Source organism: Malaya genurostris, chromosome 2 (genome assembly GCF_030247185.1).
Source record: "Malaya genurostris strain Urasoe2022 chromosome 2, Malgen_1.1, whole genome shotgun sequence".
NCBI classification, from domain to species: domain Eukaryota; kingdom Metazoa; phylum Arthropoda; class Insecta; order Diptera; family Culicidae; genus Malaya; species Malaya genurostris.
The window spans coordinates 252,857,213-252,884,258 of record NC_080571.1 but is presented as its reverse complement, the minus strand read 5'-3'; the positions used below and the strand labels follow the sequence as shown (position 1 = coordinate 252,884,258).

General features: G+C 38.8%; 1 protein-coding gene across 3 annotated transcripts in view; it reads right to left on the bottom strand.

The window, feature by feature from the left end:
- LOC131429523 (AF4/FMR2 family member lilli) overlaps nucleotides 1–27,046 on the bottom strand; it is a 269,359-nt gene that overhangs the window by 135,149 nt on the left and 107,164 nt on the right. The gene's annotated exons all lie outside the window — the stretch shown is intronic.

Sequence of the window (27,046 nt, the reverse complement as noted above, 5' to 3'; positions counted from 1 at the left end):
GTGCTCAGTTTGATACCGGCACGGAATGGGTTCGTTGTAAAAATGGAAACGAGTCCAAAATCTGTCGTTCGACAATTTTGTCACGAAGAATTACGTGTTCTCGCGTAAGAAGCTCTTGACGCAGTCAAATGCGAACTCTGAGTGAAAGTTTTATAGTTTATTCAAGGTGGAGTTACTCAAAAAATTTTCGGGAAAAACAGGGTTATCAAAAGTTTCATTTTGTAATATGCCGATTTTTCTTGACGAACGGCATCGAATAGTACAAGACACTCAGTCCCCCGAGCCTTGGTTCATAAGTCGGTTTTCGCAGTTATCACATAGCCTTTCTATATGCGGAAAGCTATGCAATGACTGACCGTAATGACTATTATTAGAGATAGATCACAAACCCCGTAAACCGAAATTCGCCTTTTTATGCTAATATTACGTTCCTTTTCAAATAAAAGGTTCTCTATGTTCCTGTAGACTTTCAATTTCTAATGAAACTGATGAAATGTAATAATCATACGATCGTACATAGCGTACATGTACGGTGCTCTACTGCTCAATCGGGTCACCTACCGATTTTCTTTTTGGAGTAGAACCAAACTTTTACACATCTTTTGTTTATTTTCTACTAATACTATACTGTATTGGGTATGATTGAAAATGACTTTTATTTGTCTTTATTTTCAATCAATTACAATTAAGATCTCAAAACAGTTGAAGGATTCGGCGAAATGATCCTTTCGGCAAAACGGGTTTTCGGCGAAATGATCCTGATCCTCTCGAAACCTACTCCATTTCGGAGTTTTTGTTTTTGACTACTGTTTCCGGAGTTTTCGGAACCGTAAACCACGAGCCGGTAATGCTTAAATTGGTTCGTATGGTCATCAACTAACAAAACCTTCGAATTGTAATAATTTCCCAGTTTTCAATACGTGGTACCTGTTTATTTTCATATGCTCTTCATCCTATAATTCTAGACCGGAAAGTCTAGGATGCAGACCAAATTCATTAGCAACTTAAGATATCTTAAGACCTTTCATTCAAATCTAAGTTTGAAAACCTTGGTTTAACCATCTCTGAGAAATCGATATTAGTTCCAATTTGTAATTTTCCAAATATTAATTTTGCGTTAAAAACCGACGTTCCGAAGGAGTATTTATCACTTCTGGGAAAAACGACAGCATATATATTTTCGTCAAGTAGTTTGAAACATTGAAATATTTGTGTCGTTTTGCCCTGTGGATCGGAACGTCGACCTTTAACGCAACACTTTACCAATAAAGCCAAGTATTTAAATAACCTATAACAAAGGTTGTGTTCCAATTTGAAGTGTGTGACCATAATTTTATGTACTTCCGGAACTGGTAATTGCAAAGTAGATTTTAGGGCCGTTAACCAGCGAATCCTGCGAACTTGGAGATCGTTGCGTTAAAAAACACTCTCTTGGATTTGACATTTTTTTCACGCATTACCCTACAATTTCAGAATCGAGGGACGGATTTGTATGAAATGCAATAGCAATTTATGGAACTAGGGCTATTGTACCAATAGTTATTTCATTAGTAGAATCGCCATGTTATTTTATCGATTACTCGCCTTTCAATCAACGAATTGTGATAAAATCGGATACAATATCTTTGCTTCGGCTCTATGAAGCAATACCGAAAAAATAGCTCAAAAATAGTACATTACTGCTGTTACAGCGACGTGAAAACTCTAAGCGTAGGCACCTATTTTAATCTTACCATCGAAGTAAATCTATCGAACAAAGACAGCAGATCTCACTATAACAAAAGATTTTCGTAAATGGGATGACTACTGGAGCTGAGATGACTACTAATACCGTTACCTTATTAGACTATTTTGATTCAAGATTGTGAAAATCGACTCACATCTCATCCAAGTCCGTCGATAAAACAAAACCGCTTACGTTCGGGACAGAAGAAACCAAGTACAGTATTGTGTAGTGAACAATAGAACGATCTCGAAATGAGTGAACCAAACGAACAAAAGCTACCGCCGACACGAAAGAATACAATTGTTGTTGACTTCAGGTAGTACAAAATTCGACTTCCGATACGAGAACTTGAAGGTGCATCTTAACATTAAACGTGTGCATTTACTTAAATGCAACAAGACAAATAATGTTGTTTACATCCAGTTTTATACAGATGCAATTCAATTCGCAAAAGACAATAATATTGTGCATTATGTGGAGCACGAGAACATTAAGTACAACATTCCAGTATATATGGAAGATAGTGCTATAGAAGTGCGTGTGCATGATCTTCCCTCAAGCGTCACCGATTCATATATTCGCAAAACTATGTCCCAATACGGAGAGATTCTCTCTACAGAAAAAGAAAAGTGGAAGAATTTTTCCCCCGGTATTCTAAATGGCGTACGTTTATTACACATACACTTGAAGAAAGCTATACCTTCTTATGTGATTTTCGGTCAAGATACAAGAATTCCGTTCAAATAACTTGTTACCTATGACAATCAGATGGCCACATGTCAATATTGTCAAAAAGCTGTTCACTGCGGTAAGCCATGTGATAAACTGGACAAGGAGACAACCACACCAAAGGACAACGGTGCTTCCTTCACACCAACCCCAAACAACCCCAGTACACCTGTGACAGCCACCAACAACAATGAAGCATCCCCTTCAACGAATCCATCATCATCCCCTATAGAACAAAGTACACCAGCTGCAGTTAACAACTTACCCTCCAACCAACCAGCAATTGCAACCAATGTACAACAAGGTGCATCTACAGCAACTAGCAACGAAAAGAAGACGGAAATCGACAACAATACCATCGATGCGGCAATGGATGACGAGACGAACCACGAACGAAGTGCCCCTCAATCCTCGCAAGAGGGAAATGGAAGCTCCTCTCCCCCTAGAAAAAGGGTGACAACGAGATCCAACTCAAAAAAAAATTATTTAAAAAATCGGCTCAATCGGCCACGTAAAGCTTGTACGCAAATAGGCCTGAATAAAAATATCTTTGAAAAAAAATCGATTTCGCAGAAAATGGAGTGCACATTCGGTTTTGCGCATATCATCTTGTAGCTCCAGAACCGCATTCTGGATCTAGATCAATTTTACTAGCAGCTTATTCATTCGAATCTAATTTTGTGACAATCGGTAAATCCATCGCTGAGAAAATTGAGCACACATTTTTTATCATTTCCTGCACATTTCATTCTGTAACTCTGAAATCAAAAGTCGGATCCCGATAAAATTTAATAGCAGACTAAGAAACTACAACTTTTTTTCGAATCTAAGTTTGTGGAAAACGATTAAGAGACATTTACTGATTTCGACAAACTGAGTCAAATGGAAAAAGGCACCCGACTCTCCGAACCTCAGTTGCAAAATTGGTTTTCACAGGCAAAAAATTTTAAAGATTGAAATGGGAAACTTGCTAGCTCTGACTGTCACTATCGACCAAATTTCAAATTGGTACTCTCAATAACACATAAAATTTAAATTTACAAAAAAAAACGCCATCTACCCATAAACCATGAAAGCCGTCAAATAGTAAAACAATCAACGTTCTCAAGCAAAAATATCCAATTTTTCATGTTTTTATAATTTTTTATCAACACCAACATGGATTTTTTTGTTCCAACTAATAGTCTATCTAACGCGTATGTATGCACATATTCAGCAATGCCATGAGAAAATGTACGATCTTTAGAAATTCGGAATATTTGATACAATTGTTCTCCATCGGAAAATTTTAGACTAGTATTTTTGCATGTTACTATTAGGACGACCATTTCCATGTTGGGGTGGACAAAAAAATGAAAATATAAAAAATTGAATATTTGTGTCCGAAAACTCTGATTGTTTCACTTTTTAACGGCTTGCATGAGTTGTGGGTAGATGACGTTTTTCTTTAAATTTAGACTAAAAAGTAATTTCAATTTGAAATTTGGTCGACAAATGAAAGACTTGAAATTTTCTAAATATTATAACTCAAAAAAGAAAAATTTCACTTCGCTAACTTCTCAATATGCTATGCAAAAAAACAAAATTTTCATAAAAAAAAATTTTGTTTGAAGATTAAAATTAAAAAAAACTTTTTGTTCCACCTTAACATGGAAATGGTTACTCTAATGGCAAAATGAAAATATTCGGGTCATATATTCTTCAATGGAAAACGATTGAAAGAAATATTACGAACTTCTGAGAAAACGTATATTTCTTTCTTATGGAATTGCTTTATTATACGGATTTTTTTAATTGCCCATTATCACCGCGGATATAATTACTTCAATCGTTCTTTCGAGGATAATTTATGTACATATGAAGAAATCAAAAGTGGGGAAAGGATATAACGTGATGGGAAAGTCGATGCCCTTCACGCAGCCCACCTAGGTTCGATCCCCAACCCCATACACAGTGTCGGAAAGCTTTTTTACGGAAAGCTCTGAGTCGTACATCAATATCAACTTCATTAGACAACACGAGACAGTCAATCCTATCGCTGAAGATATCTGCCATTATTAAGGCGCGTGATAATTCTCCTTGCACTTGTAGTGTGTCGTGACCAATTAGTAACCCGCTCTTTTCAAAGACTCGGTAGTTGAAGAACATCGTTCCACGATAATCGGCGAAGAGCGAAGCAAATCCGCATTGAATCGACTCGAGTCTATTGGCACTGTACAGATAGCAGATGTTCCAAACTGCCGACCATCGTACGAAAGTTGAACGAACAAGCGAATAGTCAAGAGATTTTAAACACTCAGTCATCTTCATTAGGAATCCTAGACTACGGGAAGCTTTAGCTACAATGCAATTCATGTATTACTACTGTACTACCGCCAAAATCATTAACGCCAGTCGATCTGGCTATCAACTATTCATTCAGATAATATTCGACATGAAATGGCCTTTTTGATGTGGAACACATCTTCATTAGGGGTGCAAATCACAAACTACACGTAGAAATGTGGTCAGGTTTTAAACACTTACAGCTCAGTCTGTTCTGTATCAATTATTAATATTATTTCATCATTTGATAGGAAATATTTCTACGTATTGATTTGAATGTTCATAGCCATGTATTTTGAATTGTATATCATTGAAATGTTGATTAATAGCTAGCAGTGTCCTATTTTGTCTGCAAAAAATCTCCAGCATACCGGATTTCCCTGCCATAGTCGACGGTTTTGAAGGAGTAAGCGATGTATCAAAGAGAGAGCATCGCTCTGATTGGTCAATCGATGCAAAAGCGAAGCTGTTGGAAGCACGCGAATCTATGAATAGAAGCGAAATTGAAGCTAACGTGTCAGTCCTATTCCTAGCATGCTAGAGGTAGGTTGTTGCTTGACAGCAAGACAAAAACGTGCCATAAAACGATTTCAAGCTTCAAGGGCTGATGCCAGTTGTTAGCGTAAAACCGTGTCGCTCGCTGTGCGTATTACATTTCTCTTCATGCTCTCTCGTAAATTTGTAAAATGAGTCTCGATGTGGCCGGGTGGCCAAGAAAGTTTTGATATTTTCGGTTACAAGTTTGACTACATCACATAAAATCCAATAAAGCTACCGCTTGTTTGGCAGCCTTGATGAGCCGATTTTATTTCTCTCTCATGTTTCGTTACGTTACCAGGGAACTAAAATGGCGCCGACATATAAATCGACTTACCTCCACAAAAATAACTTTTACTTAATTTTCATCGTGGCAACATATATGTTTTTATGCACTAATCGTATCTAAACTAAATTATCTAGACATTGTCAGGATAGATTTTTGATCCATGCTTTTGAAGGCGAGATTTTCAATGAACAAGATGAAAGTTGCCGTTTTCAGCTATGCAACTCTTCCTTCAGAAAATAGACTTTCCCGACCGCTAAAATCAAACAATCATTCTGAAATTTTCACAGAATAATCTAAACTAAATTTCTTAGAGATTGTCTGTTGGTTATTTTGATATTCGTCACCGTTTCTGAGAAAATCAGATTTAAAGCGTGAAAATAGCCCTTTGAAACGCCCTAGAACACACTTGCCTCAGCCCTTAATTGGTATACTCTGATCTTATGTCATGCAAGCTCGGAATTCCATGTTATGTCGTTTCCCCATGAGAAATTGACAACTACCCCTGGATAAATTTTGAGTGCTTAAGATTAATTTCTAATTTATATTAGATAAACTCGATTGATAATGAGAAATAGTTTATCGCTTCAACCGAAATCGCAGAATGGTAGAGAAATTTAACGCTGAAAAAACTGCTTGCATAAAAAACACAAGCTTGGCGAAGAGAAGCTTAATTATCGAAATCGCAAGTATGTACAAAGATATAATTGCATGCATTTGGGATAATGGTGTAATTTCGTCGGTCATAAAACAAATGCAAATCAAGACAAATGATGTTCGGTGTTGGTTCGGATTGATTGAACTTTTTGATTGTAGATCATTAGAAATTTTGGTTGCGTTGTTCCACATCAACGGCTCGAACAACCCCATGGGGCTGATACTTGTAGTTTTTTCTTCGTGAACGTGATTTACTCACTTTACACCACTCTGCGAAGATTAACGAGTGCCGCTGGAGAAAGGGTACATCTTCTCAGTTGCCGATTATAGTAGATATTAACATCAAACGATATGCAAGAACATCAAATGTCACGATAAACCAAACTGTATGAATCAAATTTATGAAAGGCCCAGACCACGTTAAATTCTGGACACTTTTCTTTCAGAGTAGATTTTGGATATCACAGTTGAAACTCTTCACTTTATTTAGTGGTGTTTAAATTCTTGTTACATTTAGTAAAATGGCGTCGAATCAAGTGAAAGTGCGCAAATGCATTTCGTACGAACGGTAGCAAAGTCCGATTTTATCAGTAAGTGACCTTGCCATTAATTATCCACTAAAATTATGCGAAGAAACGCCGTTACCGGGCAATTCCGAATAAATATGGTGCCAAAAGAAATATTTGATTTGGCAGGCCCTATGTAGTTGTGGTAGAAAAGTTAAGTTTCGTTTCTATCGTCACTATCAATATCGGTGTTTCTTCGGAAGCAGTTGGTACTATTTATCAGAAGGCACAACTCTCCAGATCTGTGTTGGTATGCATTGGCTTCTAGCCGCTATGTGAAATACGTCCTGGAATGCTATAATGTATAAGAATTTACAAATACGTGCCAAGAACAGCCAATACACTGAAAAGTTTTAGCTTTACATTCTTTTTGTGGGCCATTGACCATTCTGTTTCAACAGGCTTCGCTGCCGATTCTTAGCGTATTGCATGGCTAGTGCTACGATCCTACTGACGCTAAGAATGCTTCCAGATCGGTGCTCGAAAACACGACAACTGGCTTGTTAGCCCATATGACGTACTGCTATTGGGAATACAAATTAATCAGTCTGTTTTTTGGGGTAAAAAAAAAACATATATTTCAGAAAAAAAAAATTTAATCAAAGATTGATCAAAGTATCGTCCATCGTTAGTGTTTACTTTTTCCAATTACAAGCAATTTTCGAGTTTAAATCCAATTTTCGATTTCTGTGAAAGAAGGTGGTGATGAACTCACTTCGTCCGCGTTCCTTGTCACTAGTTTTTTTTCAAATAGTCGTTTTCGTCAGCAATGCTATAATTTTTTCCACCGATTCATATACTTAAATTTCGGGTTAACGGTTCAATGCATAAGACATTGGTCTTACAAACCAGTTGTCGTATGTTCGAGCTCCGACCTGGAAGGATTCGTAGTGTCAGTAGAATCGTAGCACCAGCCACGCAACGGTCCTGTACACTCTGAATCGGCTGCGAAGTCTGTTGACACAGAATGTCAAATTCCACTACAGGAATGTAATACCAAGGCTTTGCTTTTTATCAACTTAAATTGTATTGTAATTTGATCATCAGTTGCTTATGTACGTGAAAGTGATGGCATTGTAAGGGAGTACGTAATCACCGGGTAACCAAACGAGCACACACATTTTCTCAATAAAGTTACAATGCTAAATCAATTGGAGCAGAAGCCTCAGGACATCAGAGCATCTGAGGAACTTATGGAATGAAATGAAACTTAAGAAGTAAACCGATGATTTTCCAGATCGTGATGAATCCGTCGGAACAATCAGTAATCAGAAGGAGCAAAGTCAGGAGAGTACGGCGGGTGTGGAAAAATGTCCCAATTGAGCGGTTCCAAATATTTTTTCACGACTTTTGCGACTTGAGGCCGAGCGTTGTCATGCAGGAGAATAGCATTTTAATCGCTTGATTATAGCAGGTCATAGTAAACAACACCCTTTTGGTCCTACCAGATGCACAACATGACCTTCGAATCATGAATATTCGGCTTAGGTGTTGTTGTTGAGGCCGATGGCAACAGTTGACCGGGCATAGCGTAGTATTTTTACTTCTTGGGTTTATCACAGAATATTTATTATTCATCCCCAGTAACAACCGGCTGTTCGGCCATCCATGGAAGTTGACCATCAATGTTAACTTCCCTCTCTGAGCAGCCTAGATAGCCGTGTAGTGTCGGTAGCGGTTTCCCAACTGCTAAGAATAACGCTACGGTCCACCTGTACCGGTGGTATAAGTCCACCAAACAGGTAAGCCGTGTGGCATCCGGCGGAATTATTTTTTACCAAGAATTGATCCACTGGTTTCCTATTCCATGTCGTAAAAGGCCACAAAAATAGGAACTCCTAAGTCAAGGTGTATTTCCGTGCCGATGGCTGAATGGCTGCAGGAGGTTAAACATTGCAGTCGTGAACGGAATATCTTGGGTTTTTCCCTTACTGGATACACGCAATGCTTAGCAATCAACTTCTTTGATCATCGATTTGGCAGGCCAGAGATTAGAAAGCTGAGTGTCTGTGGGTGTCCTCAAGGTGGTATAAGCATTAACACTCTCTTTGATTTAATGCAGCAAGCCCTGCGATCTGTTGAACAATGGTGTTGTCAGGTTTGGATTATCTGTAAATCCGGGCAAAACATCAATGGTGCTTTTCACTCATCGTAGGATAATTACAGGAGCTCGTCCGTTGCAGTTCTTTGGTTCAGGAGTCACTGTGGTCGATCAAGTTAAATACGTCGGGGTTATTCTTGACTCAAAACTGAGTTGGTCTGCTCACATTGATTTCAGGATTAAAAGAGCTTGCATGGCTTTCGGCCAATGCAGACGAGCTTTTGGAAAATCATGGGGACTCAAACCCAGATATATTCATTGGATCTACACAACTATCGTTAGACCAATTTTAGCATATGGATGTCTTGTATGGTGGCAGAAAGGAGAAGTCGCGACAGTTCAGTCAAAGCTAAATCATCTCCAAAGGATGGTCCTAATGGCGATGACAGGAGCATTCACGACAACTCCTACTGCTGCTCTAGAGGCGCTACTGTGCATTAAACCACTACATGTGTTCCTAAAACAAGAAGCATTATCTTGTGCATACCGTCTTAGGGTTACAGGGCTTTGGAACAGTAACCCATTAGAATATGCTACCAGTCACACTCGCTTGTGGTCTCAAATGGTTCCGTGGGATGAGTATTTACTCGCTCCTAGTGACCTAACTCTCACATGCAGTTTTCCTTTTAAAACATTCAATGTGAGCTATCCTCTTCGTTAGGAATGATTGACTGGTTGTCTGGAACGACAACTTGATGAACACATAGTTTGTTTTACGGACGGTTCTCTGTTGAATGGTCGTGCTGGTGCTGGTATCTACTGTCGTGAAATAGGCTGGAGCAGTCTCATTCACTTGGTAGATACTGTACTGTGTTCCAAGCAGAAATCTACGCAATTCTGTGTGGAGTACAATCGGCACTTCAGCAGAGGATCTGTGGTAAACGTATTTATTTTTGTTCCGACAGTCAGGCAGCCTTAAAAGCACTCAGTTCGAATGACTCACGGTCGAATCTAGTGATCGCATGTCGAACTCAAATTGAAGACCTCAGCATTTCAAATGCTGTTTACTTCTTATGGGTACCCGGCCATTCTGGTATTACTGGAAATGAATGGGCTGATGAGTTGGCTAGAGTGAAGTGTTCTGGTCAGAGCTCTGACTGGACATTGCAAACTCAATTATCACATGGCTACTATTCAACGTGCTGAGTATTATTCGTGTGATTTGTGTGAATGCGATTATGGTACTTCATATCATCTGATATGTAACTGTCCCGCATTGAGGCAGCTACGTATCCGGGTTTTTGGTTCTCCATACATGGTTGAGTCTGTGTATGCGGAGCTAAAATTGAAGGATATTCTCTCGTTTCTCACCCAATGTGGTAAGGAGCTATAGTCAGAAGGGTTCATCGTTCTTCCTGGAGTGAATGAATCCCTTCTGTATTAACCTTAAATAGGGTTTGGCAGATTGTTTGGCATCCTCTGGGGGGTACCGAATTTACTTCTGCTCGTACATACTGCGAGTCGTTCTGCATTCTTCCGGGAGTGCAGAATGGTGTCGCTTTTGTAAGATCTCTAAATCCTCTCGGGGGTTGGAGGTTTTATTAACAGCAGACTGTTCGGGACCTCGTAGAGGTTCAGAATTTCCTTCTGCTTCCACTAAATGTGATCCTCAGCAGATTGTTCAGCATCCCTTAGGGGTGCAGAATTTACTTTTGCTTTTATGTGTTTTTGTGTCGTCAATTTTTCCCATCCTCCTAGTCCAACCCTTACCATTTCCTTTCAATCCTTCCCTCTTATATATCGGGAAAATGATGCTAAAAACAAATTGATGGCAAGGCACAAATCTCCAAATATCAAGGGGAACGTGCCATTTGAGCCAATTTGTTCTGATTCCTGATTCCTGAACAACTCGATGTAAAAAACCCTTTCTTTGTTGCCTTTGAATCAACTTGCAAGGGAAAATCGTCGTTCAATGTCTCTCGGTTTCAGTTCATAAGGCACCCAACTGTCTTGCTTTTGAATCATTCCAATGGATTTTAATCGTATAGAAACTACTGGTTCACTCATTTGATACACTTCAGCTGCACTTTTCTTCAATTAAATCAGAAAACTAAAACTTTCCGCAAATACTGTTAACACAAAATTGCTCATAATCAACACAGTGAAAAACATTTTTTTCTAAAACTCAAAGCAATATGAACTGAATATTAACGACAAGGGATGGTAAATATTAAGGACATAAAATTTAGCTCTTCTTAAATGACTACTAAAATTTGTTCTTGAACTCATATATTTTACTTGCTTAATGTATCGTAGCTGAAATAAATTCATACTTTATATTTTAGGGTAGGCATGACGCTATATTGAATAAAAAAAAGCACCTGATTTTGCTTTTCTACTTCAGCTCAGTAAAACAGCACAAAATATTAGCATAAAATTTGTATCAATAAACGTTGATTAACTCTCTCATCGGAAATTCAAAACACAAACTAAGTTTGCTCTATTTCGAATTCAGTCAGTCCATTTGATTTGATGGTCAAATAGAGGAGAGGAAAAACGAATTACTTGTTTCGTAATTCAAAACAGCAATTCCAGAGATAGTCCGTATTAGCATGCCACAAAACAATTGATAGGTTATAATAAGATGGTACATATGCATGCAAAGTACTTATTCAGCGAATCCAACCTGGCAAAGGTTTCACCAGCGGGTTGCACCACACACACACAACCTGTTCGAGAGGGACCTTGCCTTTATGGCTCAATATAATTTACGACTCACGTACCGAAAGTGCAAGTAGAAACAACCGGCGGATGAAAAATCAATATCCCATGCTGTGAGCGGGCCATTTGCCATACTTCCTCTTGGGCGAACACCATTTCCTCCCTGGACGCCAACCAGCCAGGATAAAACTTGCGGCACAAAATTGATTAGCTAATTTACTCAATTTAAATCGCCTCCACGGCAAGTTTTATGGACTTCGCACCGCTCGCCGCATCGCTCGTCGCTCTACTGTCCCATTCTACTTAGCGATTCTAATTCATTGGTGATGCGTGGTTCATTTTGGGGTAGGTCTGCAGGGCAGGGACCGGCAGTGTTCCGTTATATATTTATGAGTCCACTAAGCTGTAACTTCTGCTGCCCCGGCCAGAGAGGCAAGTTCAAATGACGACCATAAAACATTGAAGGGTAGCTTTGGTTGGTAGGAAAATAATTTCTGTCCTATTTGCGACTCCTCCTCCCTACTCTGCTTCTGCTTCTTCTTCTACTACTAATACTACTTCCCGTCCCCAATCGGGTATGTAAGACTATTTGTGGTTGGCTAAAACGATGCGATTCGACCCGGTCCGGCGATATTTGTTTGGTTCACGGTTGTGTAAATGTATAATTCCACTCACCAGCACATCGACACGGCACGAGCAGTGAGTGCTGGCATTTTCGGTTCCTAGAGGCTGATAAGAAGAACTGTTCGAGCACGGGAAGCTTGAATCAACACGCGGACGGCCGCTAGGATACACCGAGCTAGAGATGAGGACTACGATCGAATGCGATGGTATTTTTACGGATAGAAGCGTATATCGCTATAAAACATAAATTTGTTCACAACACCGCTTCGACCCCACCAGAACCGGAAAGCAGAGATATACCCTACCCATTGTTATATCATCCCCGAGTGGATTGTGGGGCGAGGCGGGGAAATTGGTGGCAGTTTTACTGGAGCCACATCAAGCTTAATGTCCGTGAAGTCACGTCGTACAAAAAGTTGGTTCGCCCACTTCCTGCTGGTAGCCACTACTTTCGCCGTTAGTCCTGGCGAGTTTCGATGCTACATTGTGTTTAGAGCGATCATCGGCAGAGAACGATGTTCTTGTCCGGTTTTACATTGGATTATTTTCGGTGTTCCAACAGTTCCTAATTAGATTAGCACTGTACAGTAATCAAGCATTACGGTGAGTTGTTTTGCGAGTTGACTGTACGTTCAACTTCGGTCACTTGTTTTGTTGGTCGTTGGATTGGTGGCCTGTCGATACGGATTACTGACTTCCGTTGACCTTGGCTGTGGTGATGATTACCAGTGGTTCATATATTTCACAGTTTAATTGGTATAAATCGTGTACTTTTGATGGTTTTTCTAACACCCGAATGCTCTTCGAAACAATTCAACTAATACTAATTGTGGTCGAATTGAAGAGAGTACTTAAACTTTTAATAGATTATACTTTTAGAAGATTTTAGATCCTATGCAATTCAATTTGAACGCTGCTTCACAGAGCAATACAATACGTGCTGCTTCACAGAGCAATGCAATGCGATGGATGACGAAACTTAATGTCAAGACCGACTTCCGTCAACTTACTGAGCAGTGTTCGATGTTTCGTAGTAAGAAAATCTCCTGAACTGGCAAGGGATTGGTGTATGTGGTGGAAAAAGCGCTTCACTCAATCAATGATGCGATTCACACGGAAGAAAGGTTTAACACATGGACTGAAAAGTCCCGGACCTAACACATAGATGGAGCTAGTTTTATTGCAGTCACCTTTTTTTTGGTAATATTAACCTTTAAAAGTCAGCTGTTTAAATTTCAGGATATTCTATTCATTAGTTTGTGAGTTATTGTGCTAAGAGTGACGCTACTTTAGTTATTTTTAGAACAACGGCTCAAAAACAATTTCGTGTTTCAATTTTACACTGCTTCTTGATGGGAAAAACGTGCTTAATCCACCTAGCAGTGAGATGATACCTTTTATTATCAATCCGCATGTGTTTTTTGCAGGAATATTCGTCGGTGTTTTAGTTTCTCAGACATTATTTTAATGACCGTCGTTTTAAGCGGCAATTTGAGATTTTAATCACTCATTACTCTGTAATGTCTAAACTGCAAATCGGATCAAATTTGAATCTAAAAGTGTGACAATCAATTAAACATTCCATGGTATGTCGAAGTAAGTTCCACTTTAGAGTTTACAGAGTCGGTTTTCAGGACCAGCATAACCCAAACCGATTCGTATAGCCATATGACAAATAAATTGCAATAGTTTTGAGTCCAACTTTAAAGCTTTTCGTGATTGTCATCTTCTATATCGGTTTGAATTATAAAAATTCATCATCCTATAATTCCAGAATCGAAAGTCAGAATTGGATAAAATTATTTTTGCCTTGTCGATTTGACTTTTTTTGTGAAAACGATTGAGAAACGATACTGGAACCGGAATTTCAAAATCGGTGTTGCCGAAGTCAGACAAATTCACCTGAGTAGCTGTATAGTTTACATTTGTTTCAAAATGTTTGAAATGTTTCAAATGTTGGAAAACTGAATAACACTAAAACTGAAATAAGTTTATTTGGTTATCGACTATCCAAATCTGCAAACCCGATAAACCTGATTAATTTATGTAAAATAGACATTTTTATACTAATCACCCTGTATCTCCGAAACCGGCAGTTGGATCTGACTGAAAAACAAGATGTTTAATAGAATCTTAAAACTTTTCTTTTGAATCTTAGATGATTTTTAGATTTCATTTAAATCTTAGATCGGTTCAGCCATCTACGAGAAAAATGAGCCCCACAATTTTAATTTCGTTTCACATATCATCCTATAGTTCCGGAACCAGAAGTCGGATCCAAACATAATTCAGGAACCTTGTTTGGGAGCATATGACTTTTCATATGAATCTTAGTTTGTAGAAAAGAAATTTTCCGTGAAAATTGAGTGAAATTTTTTTGTCACACATGCATTTGCTGATCTCGACGAACTGATTCGAATGGTATATGGGTATTATGTTCTTCCAGCATTTATTGTTGGAATCAATATAATTATGGAATTGCTATCAACTATATAATTATGGAATTGCTATCAACTCGAAAATACTGCCATCATCTAGTTTACATATATCATATTCGAACGATTATGTTGCCAAAAACGAACCGTGCTAAAATTGGTCCGAGGCAAAATGTCATGAAAAAGGATGCTGTACACAGTCTTTTTGGTACTTAGAAAAAAATTATATAATAAATCGTGTTTCACGTTGCTCCCAAGCATTTATTTGTCAGTCATACAATGCTCAAAATTCCTATTGCTGGAATAGGGGGAAAAGTCGCTAACACAAAAATGTCGATATCTCCGTTAAAAATCGACGGATTTCCACAATCTATGGCTTGTTGGATAGCTATTACCGTGCGGAATCTAAGTCTGAAAACATATTCTGTTTTCAAGATCAAGTGTGACAGATGCTGTAAAAAAATGAAAAATTTGACCTAAATCGAGAACGTTGCGTCGATATGTGACAATAGATGAAACATGGATTCATCACTTCACTCCGGTATCAAAACGATCGTCATCTGAGTGGACAGCAACCGGTAAACCTCGTCTAAAGCACCCGAAAGCACAAAAAACGATTATGGCCTCGGTATTTTGGGATGTGCGTAGTGTAATATTTATCGACTATCTTGAGAAAAGTAATACCATTAACAGTGAATATTATATAGGAGCGCTTGAAGGCTGAAATTGCGAAGAAACGACCGCATATGGCAAAAAAATTATTTTGTCACAAGTCAATCAAAACAATGGCAAAACTACATGAATTGAACTTCGAATTGCTCCCACATCCACCGTATACGCCAGATTTGGCTCCCAGCGACTACGGGCTGTTCGCAGACCTGAAAAAATACTCGCCGGTAAGAAATTTTGCATGTTAGAGTGGCACTGGAATGATTGCGTTGCTCTTGATGAACATTACGTTGATGAATAAAGTTAATTTTGAACAAAAAAAATCGTGTTCTCATTGTTAGGCCCGCGACTTTTCAGACCATGTGTTAAGTAGCATATCTAGCTATTCACAAGGAAAAACTAAATGATCAACTTTGTTTTGACCTGGTCTAGCATCCTTCCACTACGCACATGTGGGAGTTGTTTAGAATCTCTTAATTTACAGTCTGCCTTACAAGCAAAAAGGTGAGGCCCCTTTCAAAATGACCTGGCCGATTTCATTTTTCTACTTCGGACGTTCATATTATTATTTTTCAAACAGGTATGCTTCACTCGAACCCAAACCCCCAAGCAACTTTCCATATGGGTTACGCTACACAATTTTATAGAGCTATGTGCTACCATTTTGTGGTTTCGCTTGTTTTTTCACTTCCATATATATCCGAAAAAATGGAGTGTCGTTTACATCACTTTTACCATAATATTCCCGGAACCGAGAGTGACAGTCATTTTATCTTCGAGCTTGATCTACAAACCGAAAATAACTTTCAAATAAGCCTAAGTTTGCAGAAAATTGATCGGAAATAAATTGAGTTTTGTCATTTACATGACCATTATATCTCTGGAACAAGAAATGAAAGCCAAAAGTAGTTTCCAAAAGAGCGTTAGTATGTTAAATTCGGTTCTCCGAGAAAATCGAACGGAGAAAAAGACGCTTTTCGTCGGTTACGTCACTTATACCATCATATCTCCGGAACCGGAAGTGACAGCTAATTGATCTTCGAACTTGATTCACGGCCATTGAGTAGCTTTCAAATAAGCCTGAGTTTGGTTCAACCCTCTCCGAGGAAATTGAGCTGAGATAAAAATCTTTGAAAGGTGCACACTCAGACATTTTACGATCTTGTTGAGTTGATCCTATAAAGAAATGCAAAAACAATTTCGATTTCAAAGTACAGGGTTGTTACGAAAAATTTCGAAATCAAAACGCGCGAGATTCGCGCGAAGTCGACTACTAAAACGCGCGAAATCTGCGCAAAGTTGTAAACTAAAACGCGCGATATTCGAGCGACGCGTTTACACCATAAAAATACAGTTGTTATGTTCCGCAGAACTTAAAAATCCACTTGAATATAATCTAAAATTCTGCATAAGTTTTTTTTAAAGAAGTGAATCCGATTTTAATAAGGACATTTTTTTCGTTTCAAGATCTTCTTGCCCGGAAAACTATTAGTGAATATTAAGTGAAATAGCATTATTTTTTTATTTTTAAAATTCAGTATAGAATAGCACACTATCATTTTATATGAACTTATTGCTAGCACAATATTCTGTTCGTCATAGATGATTCAGGTCGAGGTGCGCCGGCGACCCGCCGTCGGAATCACCTCTGTCTAGTTGCGGGCGTTTGTCCGGATTACCCAAAGCTAGGAGCTATCCCTCAGTTAAGTCCGAACGAGCATTAGACCTTTCAAAATTGCAGTAAACTAGAATAATTTCTATTGAACAGCTTGTTCATCTGTTATGCCAAATGACCATTATGCCAAATAACCATCATGCCAAATAACCATTATACCAAACGGTATTATGCCAAACGTGGTAACCTCTTCAAAACCATGTTGCAGATGTTACACCAATTAGTTAAATTATCCAACTGTTCTTATAGGAACTCTGAGTCACTAGAACAATTGATAGAAAAATTTTGATCGTTGAGATAAAATAAATATATAAACGGTCCAAGGTGACTTCCTCGAGGAACTTCAGAGGTAACAGCAAATGGTTTTTTACGATGCTTTTTCGCGCGGATTTCCAAAGTTACGCGTTTTTTAAGCGGATTTCCGAAGTAACGCGCTTTTCTTACTTTGCCTTAGAAATGAATGAAACGTCGAGATCTGGTGTTATCTCGACACTTAGAAAAGTGCACAAAAAAAATATTTTTCAGATTACACCAGATCTCGACTTTTCATGCATTTCTAAGACAATTGGTTTAAAAAAATGTTCGATAACGGAAATCTCAAATTTTTTCTAAGTTCCTAAATCGGTTTTGACAAAAAAAGTTTTTTTGAAATTACAACAGATCTGGACGTTTCATGCATTCCTAAGACATTTGGCATCAAACAAAAAATTCTTCCATTCTGAGGTTTTTTTACGCGGATCTACGAAGTTACGCGGTACGTATCCCCCGCGTAAAAAGAGATCTCAGTATATATAGAATCTACTTGTAGTCGTGCTTGTAAAGAACGTATGATGAAGACAGTGTAGGTTAATAAATTTGTTGAAGTTGAATATTTTGGCATGAGACCATGCTAAGATATGTAGTCAGAGAACCTAAGTGTTATAAAACCCAGAACTATAATTCCAAACAACTTCGATAAAGCGCACAAAGCAGCACGGTAGTTGGATACTTTTGTAAAATTGAAGCACATAGGATTTCTTCCATATTTCACGAAAAATTCCAGAACGCAAAGAGGAAATGAAAATGTTGGATAGTGGAACTACCAAACTATTATGAGCAATTTATCACTACGGATGCAATTTTGTCGGGTCCAGTATTAGATAAACGTTTTAACCTTTTCTTCCTCGTTTCTTTTCTTGCCCAACTCGAGATCGGAGAGTATAAAATCGAAGTTTTGTCCACTGAACTATTTGCTTTCTCGTAAATTTTATCAAGGTTTTCACGGCTAACTCTACCAATTGCTGAAACGTTCGCCCACCTTTAATTTTTTGGAATTTCATAAAACTGCACTTTTTAACAAATGATTCACAAATGTGAAATAATGTTTCTTGAAATTCGCGCGAAATCCGCGCCATCGTATCAAAATCTGAGCAGAAACCGCGCGAAAACCGCGAAATCAGCGCGACCGTAACAACCCTGAAAGTACCTAATTAATCTCGAGCAACTTTCTCTTGGACATCATTTTTTACAATTGACAGTTTTCGAGTTACGAAATCCTGAGCCTAGAGTGTAATGTCTCAAGTATATCGGAAATTTTCATTTAAAGATTAGAAAAAACTTAGGCAAATCTTTTTTTATTTATTGAAAAACCATTAATCCTAATTTTTCAGTGTATATTTTTAGCGTGTCAAATCGATTTTCTACAACTTGGATCTTGGACACTGTTTGAATATAATTAACAATTTTTGAGTTACAATGATTTGAAGAAAATGCACCAATTTTCACGAATAGTGAAAATCGATAACGAAAATCGTTGACAAATTTGCACCACTGTGCGTCATCATTTAGGCACTGCATTTTACTACTGAAATTACTAGGAAAGTTTAAACGTTAGCATTAGGAAAGTGAACGAAACGATTAGGACGAACAGGAATTTAGCGATGATTTGCTGAGGTTTGTGTAGCTCAAGCAAATAACTTGCAGTTGCAGTATTATTGAAGAACTAATGTTTAATTTATGATATATACTGAAGACGAAGTCAGTCGAAATATATGTAGATGAAACGAGGCAAACGCTATTCATCATCGTAATGTTCCGAATACTTCTGGTTATTTCGTATATTCTAGTATCTATTTCGGTATGAATGCTCTGAAATATTGCATCCATAGCAAAGCTAGGCAATATCAAACCGGCCCAAAGGCTTAGTCCGAGTACGAGTAGTTCCTTATTGTACGGTTACGTGTTTGAATCCGAGTCAGAACGTCTCCACCAACACATTCGAACTTACTGCAACTGAACCGTTCCCAGCAAAACTCTTTCAATGGCACACAAAGTACCCGAGCAGGCAAATGAACCACTTGCTATATATCACCGGTTAGAAATTATATTGTACAACTCTTTCGTTCACCATTCAAGCATCGGACTGTCGAGGCAGGATATGCATAAGGATGCTAAATTCCTTGCCCTCGGCGATAAGAAGAGAAATTGAAAGTAAATGAGATGACACCGGTTTGCCCCTAACCATCCTACGCGATTCCTTTTGGATATACAAAGGATTAAAGCTGAACGTTGCTAATGCGAAATCCTGGACTGTTTTTAATCCGTGTCTGATAATGAAACTGGATACAGTTTTCCGCTGACGCATGATGTCCTGCTCAACCAGGCAGGGAAACCTGACGAAGGAACAAACTCCCAACAAGTCTGAAACTCGCTAACGGAACAACCGGCAAGAGCTTTCACCCGGATAACGGCGTGCAATACCGGCAAAAATTGAACGATGAAGCACACAACTCAAGCATCTGTGTTCCGACGAGTTTGAAGGAACGGGTATTAAACTGGTATAAACTATGTGTACATAGCAAAACCTCATCGGGCAGTTGCTGATGGAAAACAATAGAACTCGACGCTATCAACCCCCGGTCGCCGTCGACATGTCTGTGCACACTTCGGGCACCGAGCGTTTGAGGAGAAACTTCCAAGCACGAATTCTACGGAGGGCCGGGTCGGATCGGGCCGTCTGTTCGCATTGGCACTGCCACACAACAATCAAAGCCAAAATAGCAATATATGCTTCCAATATATGTCGTTCCAGGGCTACGGGATTTGACGTGGGAGAGGCTGAACTCCGTCTGGATGGGGCGAGGCGAAGAAAAATGACGGCACGAGAACCAAACATATGCATGGGAAAATGTGCTCGGTACCCGTTTGCTGGCGCTTGACGGTGAAAATATAGCTTCAGCTGTTGCTAGTGCTATACGAGAGCATGCACAATTTTTGTTCTGTTTTGTGCTCTGCTGTGTGAAGGGGATTCAGGGGCGTTTTTTTTTTTGCTGTAATCTCTACTGACTGGAAACGATACAACCGTTAGTAAAAATGTCACAAATCGAAATATTATTTTCGTTATTACCATGGTGTTGCACTGTCCTAAATGCTTTCCCGTCGTCTTCGGTACTTCTTTCGAAATCCTGCCTGTTCCCAACAGTATTTTTCTCGTACCAGATCTAAGGGTCTTATTCAGGAAAATGGGATTTTGAGCACATATTACGCTATGTAACTTTGATTATTTGTGCAATTTTAGTTCTAATACTCATTTAAATCATTCCAACTCACAATTCTAGTAACTAACAACGTCTCATAATTACTTTTCTTTTGATATGCTTTATTTACAAATATAAAAACAGGTAACATATTTCAAAACTGTAATTTTGATGCAGTCTATGTCCGTATCGAACATGATGCGAAAGAGAACTGTTCAGGATGTTGTTGTTCTAAATGACAAATGGAATAAAAAGTAGTAGACCGTAAAACATTTTAACAAACTTAGGCTTGTTGGAAAGTTACTATTAGACCATTGATCAAGTTCGAAGATCAAATGACTGTAATTTCTGGTTCTGATGGTATAAGAGACGTGAGCAACAAAAACGCGTTGTTTTTATTGTCGCTCAATTTTCTCAGAGTTGGCTCATGTAGGTCTATGGACTATACTTCGAATAATTTTGAAAATCTTCTAATGTATTTTTGACCCCAAAAAACTGACCGAATTAATTTGTACTCCCAATAAAACTCATCGATTTTTTTTTGTTTTGATTTTAAGGTTTTAACCTTAAAGTCTTTCACCTCTTCGAACCAGAAAAACTTTGTGATCCTGTGTGCCGGGTTGAGAATCGAACCCACGTGGGTTGCGTGAAAGGTATCGACTTAGCCAACATGCCCCTAACGATTTTGAAATATACGCGAATGGTCCTTACATTTCGAATATGCCTCGTATATCAACGATTTACATTTCGAAATGACCAGACACCAGGGAAGAGGAAATAGATTTCTTGAAATGCATACGCAACACACTTATGATGTTCTAGATGTTTTGTAAATTTTCAATACTTTCTATTCGACGGAACATAAGGCTTGTCCGCACCAAAATCTGGACACCCCTAAATTCGTCTGGAAATAGTTCATCAACGTGTGAATTATTTCGCAAACTGATGAACGTATGTCTGTTCATTGCGTAAAATCAATTTCTGGTGATACAAGCTTTTAAATTGAAAATGGCGTCGAAAGAAGAGCAAGTGCAAAAAGCATCTTTGCGGTACCAATGAAAATCCGGATCTGTCAGTAAGAAAAGTTGCAAAAAAGTTTGGTTTTCTTAGAGTTTTCGATACACTTATGTGCTGGAAGATTTTGAGCAGCTTCCCGGAATGTTTTTTTAAACTACCATGCAATGGAACAGCGTAGGGGAGCATTTCAGGACGAAGAAAAAGGACCTTTTCCCAAAAAATATTTGATTTGGCAGGCAATATGCAGCTGTGGTCGAGGAAGCCTTAGCGTCATCACTACTGGAACGGTAAACAAGGAAACATGCCTAAAGAAGCGATGGTTACCGTTTCTACACAGTCCTGACGCTCCCTCGCTATTCTGACATGATTTGTCACTACCTCAAAAATGGTATAAAGCGAATTGAGTCCAAGCTACAACTATAGCAAAATTCCGAGAATCTTGAACAAAAACAGCTAAATCGGTTGTAGAGAAGTCTGCACAGACCCTAATGACTGGAGTAAACTCTGAAGATCGTAGTTTCTTCATGCAGTTTAATTAAGTAATTGTAATTAGCTTTAAGATGACTAATAATGGATAATTAAATGAAGGAAAAATGCATCTTGGATTGAACGAACAGCAATTTTTTTTATACCAAATTTAATCTGCCACGACAAAGAGTAAGCCTTAATCTTCGGTAGCGTTCGAAGGAAGACGATGTACTAACAGCTCTGTAATATAAGCATTACTTTTAAGTGGACTCAGAGTAGTAAAACTTTGTAACAAAATGTAAAACTGAAGGGTGTTTTCTAAGATTATGAATTATGAAATGACAAACTTATTGTTTGTTTGGTAGATAATTGAGTATTGATTCCCAAAGCATCAATCGTTGCTGGTTTATCTACATAAACCAATGACTTCACGTATCCTAACAGAAAATATTCGAGTGAAGCCAAATCACACGAACGCGGAGGCCAGTATGACAAGTGGCACCATCCTGTGTTGAAACCACATTTCTTCCATTTGGCAACAAAAATTCATTAATCAAGGTTCTGTATTGATTTCCATTCACGGTAACGCGTCGTCCTTTTTCATTTTAAAAAAAAATTAGGACCTATTATTCCACCAGCCCATTGGCTGCACCAAACAGTACATTTATCGGGATGCATCGGTAATTCTTGGATGACGGGTGGATTATTTTTACTCCAAATACGGTAATTTTGCTTGTTGAGGTATCCATTCAACCAAAATTGCCTGGAAAAAAAAGTTCGGCAAAGTCTCATCAAAGCTTTGTTGAGGTATGTGGTGATCAGGATCTATCAGAAGCAACATGCAATAGATGAAATAAACGGTAATGGTCTAGGCGTAAGGAATAAAGAACTTAGAAGACCGAATCGCAAGCAATATTGGTTGAATGTTCTAGTCAAAATCGAATGGCAGCAATGTTAAATGTAGCACAACAAACAATTCCTGATCATTTTAAACGAGATGGGAAAAGTCCAAAAGTGTGGAAAATGGGCACCACATGAATTGAATGGAAGACAGATGGAAAATCGAAAAAACACATGTGAAATTTTGCTGCACAGACACGAAAGACGCATCAGTTTTGTATCGAATTGTTACTGGCGATGGAGTAAGGATTTATTTTAAAAATCCTAAAGGTTTAATCCGGGACAACCATCAACATCGACTGCAAAACAATCAAAGCACTTGGCAAGGAGCTACTGTCCCATTCACCGTATTCGCCAGACTTGGGCCCTTCTAACTACCATTTGTTTTCATCAATTGGGCCACGCATTAACTGAGCAGTACGTCGATTGCATCGAAGAAATCGAAAATTAGGTGTTTGATTGGTTTACATCAATAGATGAACATTTCTATTGGCTTGGTGTCCAAAAATTGACAGAAAGGTGATCAAAATGTGTTGCTACAATGGTCAATCATATAAAAAAAATAATTTTCCCATTCAAAATTAGTGTTTAATTTTAACAAAAAATAAAACGCTCGCTTCATACCGGTATATCTGGTAAGTTTGCGAGAACCAGTTTAAGCATCTCTGAGGAAATGCAGTGAGTTCCGGTTTGGAGTTTTTGATCATTATTTTAGGTACTTTCGGAACCAGGAACTGGGAATTGATGTATCGTTGTACTTTTTGGTAACTAACAAAATATGCCTAATATATTAATTATATGACTAATTGAAAGCGCTTTATTCGTTTTTACGTCACCATGTACGTGGGTTGTTCCTTATGTATTTAACCTAGGCAACACTAAGTGTTGCCCGATGGATTTGACGTTTCCATCATAAAGTTTGACATTTTGACCCATTACCATCTACAGAACATTCTGTCATTTGAGCACTACTTGTTTTGTTTACAGTGTGTTGAAAATTTTACCTCATTAAAAAAAATGGAATTGAATCGTGACTTCAATCAACTTAGTTCGACTTTTGGCAGTGTAGCATCATCGTATGCGACTGTGAAAAACTGGTATAACGAATTCAATCGTGGTCGTAGTTCCCTTGCCGATGAATTCAAAGAAGGTCGTCCAAAATCAGTGTCGTTTTGCCAGAAAACATCGATGCTGTGAAAAATCTGATAATGAAAGATCGTCATGTGACGTACTGTGACGGCTTTGGCGGCAGCCTTGGGCATTAGTGTGAAAAGTTTATATGTTATTTTGCATGAACATTGAGTTGTATAAAAAAAATTGTTCACGTTGAATCCCACATAATTTGACAATCGCTCAAAAAAGGCTCGTATCGATTGGTGCAAAGAAATGCTGAAAAAATTCAATCGTGATGCTTCAAATTTGGTGTATAACATCTACCCAGGTGACGAAATATGGATTTACTCATAAGAGCCCGAAACTAAACAACAGACGACTGCATGGGTGTTCCAAGAAGAACTAAATTCAACAAAAGTTTTTCGCGCTCGAAGCACTTTAAAGAAAATAGTGGCGTGTTTTTTTCGGTAAAAACGGGCATATTGCTACCGTTGTTTAAGATTATCATAAGAGTATCAACCCTGATTGGTATACTTCTATTTGTTTGCCAGAAGTTTTTCGTGAAATAAGGATAACAAACGCAAGACGCAATATCATTCTTCATCATTCATTCAAACGTCGAATTGATGGGTCACTCGCCGTATGGTCCTGACTTAGCACTTAACAATTTCTATTTGTTCCCTTCCACGAAGAAAAAAAATGCGTGGAGAGCGATTCAATAATTCTGAAAAAACTGTTGAAGCGTTCAAAAACCAAATTTTGTGGGTATCTCAAGAAGAGTGGAAAAAACACTCGGCCATATGAACCTCGGTTCAAAAGTCGGGTTTCACAGCGATTGCATATCCTTTCTAGAGAGGCAAAAAAACTAAATTTTTCACTACCGTTAAAAGGACAAGTATCTCAGAAGTGACACGAAATGATTGACAAGGGAATCATTTTGCATGACACAACCCCAACTATGGTTGCCAATCCCTGCTCGTTCAAGTGTTTTTTAACACGGAAATGAAAATAATGCCTGACACGATATAGTCTCTCCAATAATTTTTGAACTGAAAAAATAATGAAATAAACTATAGTGGCAAAATTTTGATTCTTTCACCTAATCAGTGCCGAGTTGCAAATTTGTGACGAAAGCCAAAAATATCCTGGGACGAATAGGCGCAAAACGGATACATCTTTTATTGCATTCTTACGCTTGGTTGCTGGTGCCGGTCGAGGTAACGGGACAACGGTAAAGTTCGTGATATGCATCGGAGCTTGGATCCGGGCTGGTTAAATGCTGGGTTATACTCCGGAATGGTGATTGCAGCACGATAACGACACTTGCTGTTCCGTTCAAAGAAAGCGTCCCGGTTACGGAGCTATATTTCATTTTATTTGCGCACAGAGTTTCCTCAATACCACCGGCCAGACCTGTGACAGTACCGATCTCGACGTGCAGGAAGTCTTCTTATCTGAACACGACTCACTGTTGAGCGCCGACGACTTCAAGCACGAAGAGATCAAAGCTTCAGACGGAAACAATTTTCCAACAGTAACAAATCCAACTCCCACCCCCCTGCCTAAGCCAACCGTGCCCTTCGAGTAATTCTGCAGCGAATATTTCAGACATTCGTCATACCGATCCGTGTCCGTCCCTGTGGCTCCGGTGTGTTTACGAAGGTTCAGCCAGGACCAGTGTAAACTACCCGGTAATGCGATGCAACACACGACCGCATGATGTGCGCTGATGGCATGATAAATATTCATCCCCGCAAGTATGATTTCATTTGCATGTGGAAATTATCACTCTCCGGCGGGTGTCCCTTTCGTACTGGCCCCACGCATTGCTTGCTCAGGTTGGCTGGGGTGATTCGAAAACCTGACTACCTCTATTCACACACACACACCGTCGGTCCCAGTGAGCCTATTCAAAGCTCGCCATTCTCGTCGTCAGGTTTTAGGGATACACGACAAGGTGAAGTTATGAATGCAAAATTAGTGTGTATGTGCTCGAGATTGAGAGCCGTTACTCACCGGGAATGTCGTAATTCCGTAACTGAATGGCAGTAGGAGGTAGGTAGGAGACCTTTGCGAAGGATGTAATCAAGAGCTACAGAATTTGCATACGCTCGAGGGGGTGAAAAGTTTTGATTTTTGTTTTGAAATTTTACTGTGTTTCCTTTGATGGGGTGCTGCAGAAGTCGCTGAACTGGCGCGCATTTGGGGCTGTTCAGCGTCAGTCACAATCGGAAACAACATGATTTGTGTGAATGTCTCGCTGCGGTGTCGGAACTGGAACGGAGGCGGGTGGTTAATTAAAACTTTGCTATTTTTCGAAATTGTTGCAAGCTCTGTGACAGTGCGGTGGTGCGTGATAAAACTCTTGACAACAACGTTGGCGTTGGAATGCTATTGAAAAATAATTCCGCACTTGTAGTGGGACGGCATTGGGTAATGTTGTATGAGTTGGTAATGTTCTTACAGTGTTTACAGAGTAGTTCTGATAATGCAATGTTTCGCGCTACACACTAACAAAATATATGTTTTTGTACGATTAGCAGTTGTGTTATGGAGCAGATCGATAAGAACTATCCAAGGAAACATGGATACCAACCCCTAATCCAAGGCGACATTTTACAGTGTGTTTCAAGTTTCTTGTTCTCTATTTTTTTCATAATATTTCTTTTATTCCGTCTCATTTACAAAATATGTTTAACGTGTAATGTAACGCCGTTAGCAATGTAAAATTGCGGGGAGGGGGTTTGGCTTCTTTTTGTATTTGCAGACACGTTAGATTTATTGTTTGGTGTGACAGTCGTACCTCATCATACATTATGATAGTGTTGTATTATTGTTTCATTTTTTTATTCTCGAAGTACTGGAATTGCTTTGGGCCGGTTTAGTAGAAGCTTGGTGCGACTTTTTTTCTTGACCAGCTTTTCACAGGGCTTACCACAATTAACAGTTTCTAACAACATTGACAAATGGCCAGCTGATTGTTGTAAGTGACCAGCAATTTAAATGGGAAATCTGTTTGCTGACCAACAATTACATAAGAAG